The sequence below is a fragment of the Canis lupus genome, chromosome 5 (genome assembly GCF_011100685.1).
Source record: "Canis lupus familiaris isolate Mischka breed German Shepherd chromosome 5, alternate assembly UU_Cfam_GSD_1.0, whole genome shotgun sequence".
In the NCBI taxonomy this organism is placed as follows: Eukaryota; Metazoa; Chordata; class Mammalia; order Carnivora; family Canidae; genus Canis; species Canis lupus.
The window spans coordinates 40,440,319-40,451,299 of record NC_049226.1 but is presented as its reverse complement, the minus strand read 5'-3'; the positions used below and the strand labels follow the sequence as shown (position 1 = coordinate 40,451,299).

At 40.8% G+C, this 10,981-nt stretch overlaps 1 pseudogene; it reads left to right on the top strand.

Annotated features, from left to right (window-relative positions):
• The first annotated feature begins 2,060 nt into the window (after nucleotides 1-2,060).
• Nucleotides 2,061-4,573, top strand: LOC100687923 (annotated as a pseudogene).
• The last annotated feature ends 6,408 nt before the right edge of the window (nucleotides 4,574-10,981 follow it).

The window sequence follows — 10,981 nt, the reverse complement described above, 5'->3', positions numbered from 1 at the left end:
AACTCATCTTCCAGCCTCACTGAGGGTCTGGTTGTAGTTGGGAATCTTGCCTGATGTAGAATCAGAATCTCTGGTTTCTTCCCTGACTGCCACCCTTTGAAATTTTTTTTAAGGATTTTATTTATTTGTTCATGAGACAGAGAGAAAGGCAGAAACATAGGCAGAGGGAGAAGCAGACTCCATGCAGAGGGCCTGATGTGGGACTCAATCCTGGATTCTGGGATCACATCCTGAGCTAAAGGCAGATGCTCAACCGCTGAGCCACCTACGCGTCCCCACTCTTTGAAATTATTTGCATTATATTATATCCTGTTTACTTGGTTGCCACTGCGAATTTTTGATGTTTTCTCCCTAATTTTTGTTACTTTTATTACATTTAAGATAAAGATTCTGGAGCCCTGCTTCAGCTGGTTGTCTTTGGCTGGAACTTTTCTCTTACACAAATATTAAAGATACATTGTAAAGGCAAGACCTTTGTAGAATGTTCTCCCAAGGCTCGACCAGGAAACCTATCCATAGATATGAACCGTTAGCATTCATTAAATGTTTATTTTATATCAAACACTGGAAGTAGCCTTTATATTCATGACCACTTTAAAACTCACCCGTGGAATGCCTGGGTGGCTCAGTGGCTGAGCATCTGCCTTTGGCCCAGGGCGTGATCCCAGAGTCTCAAGATCGAGTCCCACATCAGGCTCTCTGCATAGAACCTGCTTCTCCTCCCCTTCCTGTGTCCTTGCCTCTATCTCTGTGTCTTTCATGAATAAATAAATAAAATAAAAAAAAACCAACCCACCCCAGCCCCTTGAGGTCAACACCATTATTATTATTATTATTATTATTATTATTATTATTTATTTTTATTCATGAAAGAGTCAGACACAGACAGAGGGAGAAGCAGGCTCCCTGTAGGGAGCCCGATGCAGATCTCAATCTGGGGACCCCGGGATCATGACCTGAGCCAAAGGCAGATGCTCAACCGCTGAGCCACTCAGGAGTCCCTCAATACCATTATTACACTCATTTTGTATCTGGGAAAACTGAGGCTGAGATTCAAAGTTACACTCCTAGTAAATGCTGCAGACTGTGCTCTGACAGAATCTACTTGGAACAAGCAGAGGGGTCCTTCAGATTGTACCAAAAAAATCAAGGAATATTTGACTTGGCCTCTCTAATGCTCTGCTCTGAATTCCACTCTACTTTCTCACACCATGAGGGTCTCTCTGTGAGCCAACATCTTACTGGGAAGTGAAACAAGTAGTTCCCCCTTCCCCATGCACACGAGAGCTCCCTCTAAAACAAACAAACAAACTAATTAATTAATTAATTAATTAATAAGCATATCTTTAAAAAAAAAACAGTTATTGTTCAGAATTCCAAACAGAAGTGCCTGGGTAGCTAAGTCTGTTAAGCATCTGCCTTCAGCTCAGGTGGTGTTCCTGAGATTGAGCTCCACTTTGGCTTCCTTGCTCAGCGGGGAGCCTGCATCTCCCTCTCTTGCTCCCCCTGCTTGTGCTCTCTCTCTCTCTTTCTTTCCCTCTGTCAAATAAATAAATAAGATCTTTTTGAAAAGGAAAAAAAAGCAGCCTCCAGTTTGGGGTTCTGAATTTCGGTGCACGCAGTACAGTTACTAGACGAGTCCTCTAGATGGCAGCAAACCCCTCGTTATAAATACATTTCCTCCTGTCTGAATTTTCTTGCCACATTTTTTTATACCGAGGATGGAACACAGACCCAGAGCTTCTTCCAGGCTCTTTTTTTTTTTTTAAGATTTTATTTATTCATGAGACACACACACACACACACACACACACACACACACACACAGAAACAGAGACATAGGCAGAGGGAGAAGCAGGCTCCACGCGGGGAGCCCGATGTGGGATTCGATCCCGGGTCGATCCCCAGGACTCCAGCATCAGGCCCTGAGCCGGAAGGCAGACGCTTAACCGCTGAGCCACCCAGGCGTCCCTCTTCCAAGCTCTTTAAGTGGCTTACCTCAGCATGAACTAATATACTAAGGTTCTTACTGCTGTGATTGTCGGTTCCAGGTTTTGACTATGGGACTGATTTCAGCAAAGGCTCAGGTAGTACAGATCGGAAAATCTAAGGTACAGATTTTCCCCTTAAATACACTAGAAGAACACTGGTGATACTTTTAACATTGTGGTAGTCTCAGTCGGTGAGGCAGAGTCGGTTGAACAAATGAATGAGTGGATTACCACAAGGAATGCACAACATTAGACATCACCCAGGTTGGAAAAAGGCTTCAATTCAAATGGCCATATATGTGTAAACCCCAGTGTACCAGCCAATGTTTATTTAAAAATTAATTAACTAATTAATTAATTAATTTTGATTAAAAAATTATTTAATTCAATTTGCCAATGTATAGCATAACATTCAGTGCTTATCTCATCAAGATTTTATTTATTTATTTGAGAGAGAGACAGAGAGAGAGAACGTGTGAGCATGAGCAGGGAGAGGGGCAGAGGGATAAGCAGGCTCCCTGCTGAGCAAGGAGTCCAACGCAGGACTTGACCCCAGGACTCTGAGATCATGACGTGGGCTGAAGGCAGTCACTTAACAGACTTAGCCACCCAGCCCCCCACCATACCCCTGCCAATGTTCTTGATTGCAAGCAACTGAAATCAAGGAAGGATTCAAACTTTGGATTTCTCCCTTACTATGCATCTTGTATTTCAGGATTGCAGGTGGATCCTTTGACAGAACCCTCGTCATTCATATTCCAGGGCCTCAGCTGCCCAAGAGTGAAGAGAGGGAGGATGGCCTTGATGTGGCTTCTCTGAGGGCAAGGTAGTGTCTACGTCCACTACATTGCACCATGCCAATGTTCCCTGGCCTGCTGGGCAGGCTTTACTGGAGCACATCAGGAGTCTTCTCCTGCCTCTGCCCCATCACTGTTTTTATTACCACTTTTTCTTGACTTCTTGGGATAGTTGTGCTTTAACAGAATCTACCCACTGCTCTGGAACAAGCAGATAGATCACAGCTTGGGACAGTTGTGAAGACTACAGACATTCTTGTCTTGACTTTTATGCAGACAAGTGTATATGTTTTATATATTTTTATATAAATACATTTTTCTATAAATGTAATATAAAATACCTATTTAAAACTTATATAAATATATATTTTATATATAAAATATATATATAAAATATATATTTAAGTTTTAATTTTAGTTCCAGTTTACGTAGTGTTATATTAGGTTCAGGTGTGTTCAGGTGTGTGATATAGTGATTCAATAATTCCATACATCACCCTGTGCTCATCACGACAAGTGCACTCCTTAATCCCCATCACCTATTTCCACTATCCCCACACCCTCCCCTGGTGACCATCAAATTGTTCCTCATAATTAAGAGTCTGTTTCTTGATTTGTCTTTCTCTCTCTTTTTTCTCCTTTGCTCTTTTGTTTTGTTTCTTAGTTCTCCACATGGGTGAAATCATATGGTATTTGTCTTTCTCTGGCTGATTTATTTTGCTTAGCATAATACTCTCTAGCCCCATCCATGTCATTGCAAACAACAAGATTTCAGGGCATTTTTATGGTTGAATAATATTCTAGTGTGTGTGTGTGTGTGTGTGTGTGTATCACATCTTTATCACATCTCACAACTTCTTTATCTATTTATCTGTTTTTATCTGTATTTATCTTCTTTATTTATCTATTATCTGTTGATGGACACTTGGCTTGCTGCCATATCTTGGACTTCTTCACAGTGAAGCAAACAATCAATAAGAATAGAAGATATTGGGGATCCCTGGGTGGCTCAGCGGTTTAGCGCCTGCCTTCGGTCCAGGGTGTGATCCTGGAGTCCGAGGATCAAGTTCCACATCAGGCTCCCTGCATGGAGCCTGCTTCTCCCTCTGCCTGTGTCTCTGCCTCTCTCTCTCTGTCTGTGTCTCTCATGAATAAATAAATAAAATATATAAAAAAAGAATAGAAGATATTTGCAAATACCATATCTGATAAAGAGTTTGTATCCAAAACATATAAAGAATTTATAAAGCTTAATATCCTAAAAAACAGGTAATCCAGTTAAAAAATGGGCAGAAGATATGAACAGATGTTTCTCTAAAGGAGACGTAGAGATGGCCAACAGACACACGAAAGGTGTGCATCATCATTTACAATTAGGGAAATGCAAATGAAAACCGCAGCGAGGGCGCCGAGGGCCGAGGCAGAGCCGGGAATCGCCGCCAGGCCCGTCCTGGGCCGCCGCCGCCGCCGCCAAGGGAGTGCAGGTGGAGGCCACCTCCCTGGGGCGGACGCACCTTCCCAAAGCGCGCTCAGCCCTGCGTGGTGCACCTCACCCGGCTGCTTGCAGATGGAAAGAAATTTGATTCCTCCCGGGACAGAAACAAGCCCTTTAAATTTATGCTAGGCAAGCAGGAGGTGATCCGAGGCTGGGAAGAAGGGGTTGAGTGGGGGTCAGAGAGCCCAACTGTCTCCCCAGACTAGGCCTACGGTGCTACTGGGCACCCAGGCATCATCCCACCGAATGCCACTCTCATCTTTGACGTGGAGCTTCTGAAATTGGAATGACAGGAACGGCTTCCTCCCCGAGCTCCCCATTCTTGGATGTGGAGGGATGTGGCTCCTCCAGAGGCGAACACACGAGTCCCTGTGGAGCTTTTCCTGATGTTCCACTACACTCTTTGTATAAACATCAACCCCGATTGAATGTGTTCCTCACCCAGCTTTGCTCTTTCCCTTTCTCCTCGTATGTGTGTTGACCTAAACTACATGCCATAAACCTCAAGTAACTCATTTTATTTCGTTTTCATTTTGGGGTGAAGGTTCAGTTTCAGTCTTTTGGATCTAGATTTCCACTTATTAGTCAAATATTAACCGCACAAGTCATAGGTTAACTTTAGAATAGGAATTGGTGTTGGGGGGGTGGATTACAAGAATATTTTATTTTATTTTATTTTATTTTCGGATGCAATTTTTATCTATTATATATTAAGCATTCTTACTGCTGCTCTGCAAAGCCATAGCAAGTTTGAGGCACTGTTAAGGGCTGAAGTAACTCTCCCAGTTGAGAGCTGTCCTTAGGTTGAATTAAAGCCCTACCTGAAACTGAAGTGGGGAGGGGGAGAGCCTCTGCCCCCACTACCCCTCCCCCGCTACCTTTTGGAAGCAGATTGTTCTGAGGTATTTAACACTACAGGTATCTGTCCCCAGGCCAGCAGGGACCTCCAAAGCCCTCTTCATGGCCTGACTCTTGTTTTGTTTTGTTTTCCATCCTGTGGTTTTTCTAATGGATATTCAGGACTTTTGTAATCTCATAGCTATCTGAGCTTCACTTTCCAAATTTTAAGGACTCTAATTGAAAGTTTAAATTGAAGGTGCTGTTTGTAGACACATAACACCCGATGAAGGCCCAGCCACCATGACAAACCCTTGAGTGTTGTCTTGAGAAAATGATGCCGGTCATCACAGCTTCAATATCTCCTGTTTTTTGATGTTTGGCTCCCCCTGCTGGTCTCAGAGTTTTCTGGCTTTTTCTTCTCCCCCCTCTCACCCCTTCCTTTCCTGTGTAGTGATTTGGTGAGAGAAATTATTGCTGCCTACCCCCTACCCGCACCTGCCCGCACTACGTATGAGTTTCAAGTTTTATTATTGCAATAAAAGTACTTTATGCTGGCTTTTCTAAAAAAAAATAAAAACATAACAAACAAACAAAAAACTACAGTGAGATATATCCTCACACCTGTCAGATTGGCTAAAATCAACAACACAAGAAATACATGTTGGCTAGAATATGGAGAAAAAGGAACCTTCTTGTAATATTGGTGGGAATGTAAGCTGGTGCAGCCACTGTGAAAAACAGTATGGAGGTTCCTCGAAAAGTTAAAAATAGAATTACCCTGCCATCCAGCAATTGCACTACTGGGTATTTACCCAAAGAATACAAGAACAGTAATTCAAAGGAATACATGTACCTCTATATTTATAGCAGCACTATCTACAATAGCCAAGATATGGAAGCAGCCCAAGTGTCCATCAATTGTCTTGATTTTTGATGGGAATACTTCTAATATTTCACAATGGAATGTTATGTTTACTGAAAGCTTTTGGTAGTTAGATCTTCTATCTGGGTTAGGAAGTTTCCTTGTATTCCCAGGTTACTAAGAGTTTTTGAAAACAGAAATCAGTGTTGATTTTTTTCAAGTGATTCATGGACATAAGGTTTTCTTCCTTTAATGTGTTACTATAAAGAAGAGCACTAATAAATTTTCTAATATTGAATCAGTGTTGCACTTAAAGACTAATTTGTTCAACACTTCATTTATTTGACAAATATTTATTGAGTGCTTGCTATGTAAAAGCAGTGTTCCCAGAGTTGGGAATGAACAGAATGAACAAAACAGAAAATAAGTGCCTTCCTGCAGGGACCATACATTCTAGCTGGAGGGAGACAGACAATTTTGTAAAAATGTAAAATGTATAGTATGTCAGAGAGTGATAAATACTGTCAATCAACGTTGTTTGATAGATAACTCTCACATTGAAATTCATTTCTAGAGAGTTTGTAATTTTGGTGTTTATTTCCTCTTTCTTCCCATAACATCACGTTGTGGTTACTTTATAATTTTATTGCAATGGGTCAGTGTGATGACTGATTTTTGAAATTTTTTGAGGTTTTTCTTTGTGATCTAATATTTATGAATGGAATATTCCCCAAGGTAGAAATCATACAAATATCTCTATTCTATATAGTGCTGTAAACTCATCCCCTAAATATAGCAAAGAAATAGAAAAAAAGAACAAAAATTAAATATAAAATCAGACTCAAAGACACTGAACCTATGTATCTCCATGGACTGGTGGAGGGGCAAAAATCCCAAGTGGGGTGCTGGTCTAAAGCCATTGAACTGCTGGACCTGGGTCTGGAACAAGGCAGTGAAGGCTGGCAGCTCAATTCTGTGGGTAATAAGAACTAAAACTGCCTCACAAGACATGGGGCTGCAGCGCCTGAGGTGGGATTTCTGGCTCTTGAAAGAATAGGAAAACCAGCTGCTAGTCTCTGCTTAGGATTACAATTTATGTGCAGCAGTCCATGCAGGGAGGTGATAGGACACAGGAACTCATCTAAGTGAGCCTCTGCTTTACTGACCAGATCTGCAGTATCTTCAATATGCCTCAGGGCAGGGCCCCTGAGCTACTCCCACCCTGAGCTACTCCATCTAATGCTTTTCTGGATTGAGGATGAGTGTGGGGGGGTTTCCAGAGGCTAGCTTCAGATATCATCATGGCAGAGAAGACAATGATGCAATACCTACACATTTCTCAAGAAATAAAGTACTGCCCAAGAATTTTGTACTCAGCCCCAAACACTGCTGGACAGGGAGAGAACAGGCTATCCAGCTGAAATAAGCCTGCAAATAGAAACACCAAACTCAACCATCACAAGTAGGGTGACCATACCTCCTGCTTCCCCAGAGATAATCCCCATTTACAATGTGAATCACAGCATCATATTAATGTCACCGTCTTTTGCTCTCAGAGTGTACTGGTTTGGGTAATCAGTGATCATCCTACCAGAGGGGGAGATTAAAATGATAGAACAGGATTGAAAATGGATCTGGCTTAGACATGGTGAAATAAAGTTGAAATTTCCCACTCTTTTTTCAGGAATTACCCAAGAGTAATGAGGAGTATGATACACACACACACACACACACACGCGCACACACACTCATACATAAGCACCATCTTCCATAAAAATTTGGAGACCATGAAATTGCAACCTGTGAAATAGGGGAGGGCTGACAGAAGCATCTAAAGTTAAAGAGGAGAAGCTGTATCTCTCAGGAAGAGCCAGCCAAGTTTAATATTAAGGTGAGAGTGGACCTGAATATGTGAAGCCTGTCCTAGGAACAATGAAAATAAGGTGCTTATTTACCCTACTTCTAGGGTATTAGAACCAATGTTTAAAGATTTAAGAAAAATGAGGTACCTAGCTGGCTCAGTTGGTAGATCATGTAACTCTTGATCTTGGAGTCATGAGTTCAAGCCTCACGTTGTGCGTGAAGCTTACTTCAAGCAAAATGAAATAGGTACACCTGGGTGGCTCAGCAGTTGGGCATTTGCCTTCAGCTCAGGGCTCGATCCTGGGGTCCTGGGATGGAGTCCCGCATTGGGCTCCCTGTGGGGAGCCTGCTTCACCCTCTGCCTTTGTCTCTGTGTCTCTCATGAATAAATAAAATCTTTAAAAATAAATAAGTAAAAATAAAACAAAAACAAAAACCTTTAATCCCTGGGCTCAGAACAGTGCCTGGCCCAGAGTTGCTTAACAAGAGTTGTGTACTAAACAATTTATGGAATGAACAAGTTGTTAGGTGGTCCTATGAGAAAAACATGACTCATCCTCAGCATTTGTTTTAGGGGCACCTGGCTGGCTCAGTTGGCGGACTCTTGATCTTGGGGTAGTGAGTTTGAGCCCCACATTGGGTGAAGAGATTGCTCTAAAAAAAAGATTTAAGAAAAATGACAAGATTAAAAGACAAGTTGAGTCCATACAATCAGACCATTGTGTCCCAGGAATGATCAGCCTAGAATGATAATTCCAAAATGTGTAACAATGAAGTTTACAGATTTCATAAACAAAGAAATAATTCTTGGAGCAGCAAGGCAATTACATCACTTCTAAGAAAAAAGGAAATTGGGTTGCTTTCAAACATCATCATAATAGAGAAGACAATGAAGCAATACCTACATATTTCTCAAGAAATAAAGTACTGCCCAGGAATTTTGCCCTCAGCGCCAGACTTTTGCAGGACAAAGGCATTTACATTTTTGAGCATGAAAAACTCACAAATTTCCATAAACTGTTCTTGAAGAAACTGCTAAAGGAAGATTCTTCACAAGATGGCATCATGAGATGGGATTACTATAAAATGAGTGTGTGTATGTGGGGTAGTGATCTGACTAGAAAAAATTGGGACGAGAAGGAAAAGCAAAGGAAGGAATATTTAAAGCACACTGATTTCCTCATTTTTTTTTTTTTTATAGCCAGGGATCAAAATATCCCATTTAAAGCTGATTTTAAAAAATCAAGTAATAGAAGTATGTGTAAACATATTTAATTTAATTTATTATTATTATTTTTAAAGGTTTTCTTGGGGTTCCTGGGTGGCTCGGTAGGTTAAGTGTTTGCCTTCAACTCGGGTCATGATCCCAGAGTCCTAAGATGGAGCCCTGAGTTGGGGGTCCCTGCTCAGCAGGGGAGTCTGTTTCTTCCACCATTCCCCCTGTTCATGCTCACTTTCTCTCTCAAATAAATAAATAAAATCTTTAAAAAAGGAAGAAGAAGAAAAAGAAGAACCTGAAAGGCTAGGAAAACACAGCATAAAATAGCATAACCACCAGGTGAATAGGGCTAAACCCATCTATTCCTTCTTTTTTTTTTTAAGATTTTTATTTATTTATTCATGAGACACACACACACACACACACACACACACACACACACACACAGAGGCAGAGACACAGGCAGAGGGAGAAGCAGGCTCCATGCAGGAGCCTGACGTGGGACTCAATTCCAGGTCTCCAGGATCACACCCTGGACCGAAGGCAGGCGCTAAACCGCTGAGCCACTGGGGCTGCCCAAACCCATCTATTCCAAGAAAAAAAGACTTTCAGATTAAATCATAAAACAAACATCGGTGTTTTATTCAAGGGATTTGCCTACAGCAAAGGCTTCAGAAAAGATGAAAAAGGAAGGGCAAAGCTTTATTGGGCTAATGCAAACAAAATTTAGTAGGCTTATCTTAATATCACACAAGGTTACATTCAGGGCAAAGGTAAAAAACATCAAACGAGACCAAGGCCATTTTATAATTAAAAAGGATAATTCACAAGAATATAAAGATATTTGTGCACAGATAACATAGCATCATCATTTAGAAAGCAGGACTCCAGAGAAATAAGGAGAAATAAAAACACAATAGTGGTAAAGGTTTTAATTTACTTCTCTCAGATTCTATCAGGTCAAACTACTTGTAAAGATATGGAAGGCTTACATGACATAATTAATAAGTTCTATCTCATTGATACGTATCAAAATCTGTATGCCCAAAACAGGGAATATACATCCCTTTCCAGGGCTCTTAAGACATTCACAAAAATCGATCCTCGTTTAGACCACAAAGATAACTCAAGTATTTCAAAGATAGAAAGTAGTACAGATAACATTGATCTCAGATCTCTGATCACATGAGATAAAACTGAACATTAATGATCCAATCAGAAACAAGACTCTAATCCCTAGAAGTTTTAAAACTCTGCCACTTTCTCTTGAAATTTAAAAACTCTTTATCAAAGGCAAGTCAAACACCAAAATTTTAGGTCTTCCATAAAACAGCAATAACAGAGAAGGATACATCAGAAATTTTGGAATATATCTAAAGTAATACCTACCTATATCTAAAAACTGCCTCTTAGTCTTAAGTACTTATATTTACAAGTAAAAACTGAATCATTAAGCATCCAATTCAAGAGGTCAGAGAGTGAACAGATGCCTGGGTGGCTCAGTTGGTTAAGCATCTGCCTTTGGCTTAGGTCATGATCCCAGGGTCTGGGGATTAAGTCCCTAATTGGGCTCCCTGCTCAGCAGGGAGTCTGCTTCTCCCTCTCCCTCTGCCCCTTCCCCCAACCTGTGTTCCTTCTCGCATGCACTCTCTCTGTCTCAAATAAATAATAAAATCTTTTTAAAAGTCAGAGAGTGACAAAAATACCCCTTAAAAAAATGGAGAAAAAGGAATTAATAAAGTTAAAGACAAAAAGTAATAAATTAGGAAACAACAACAAAAATGGTAGCACCAAAAAATACATCTATGAAGTGAAATAAAAAATACAATTTTATTTTTTAAAATATTTTATTTATTTATCTGAGAGAGAGCAAGCGAGAGAGAGAATGAGCAAGGTGAAGGATAGAGGGAGAGG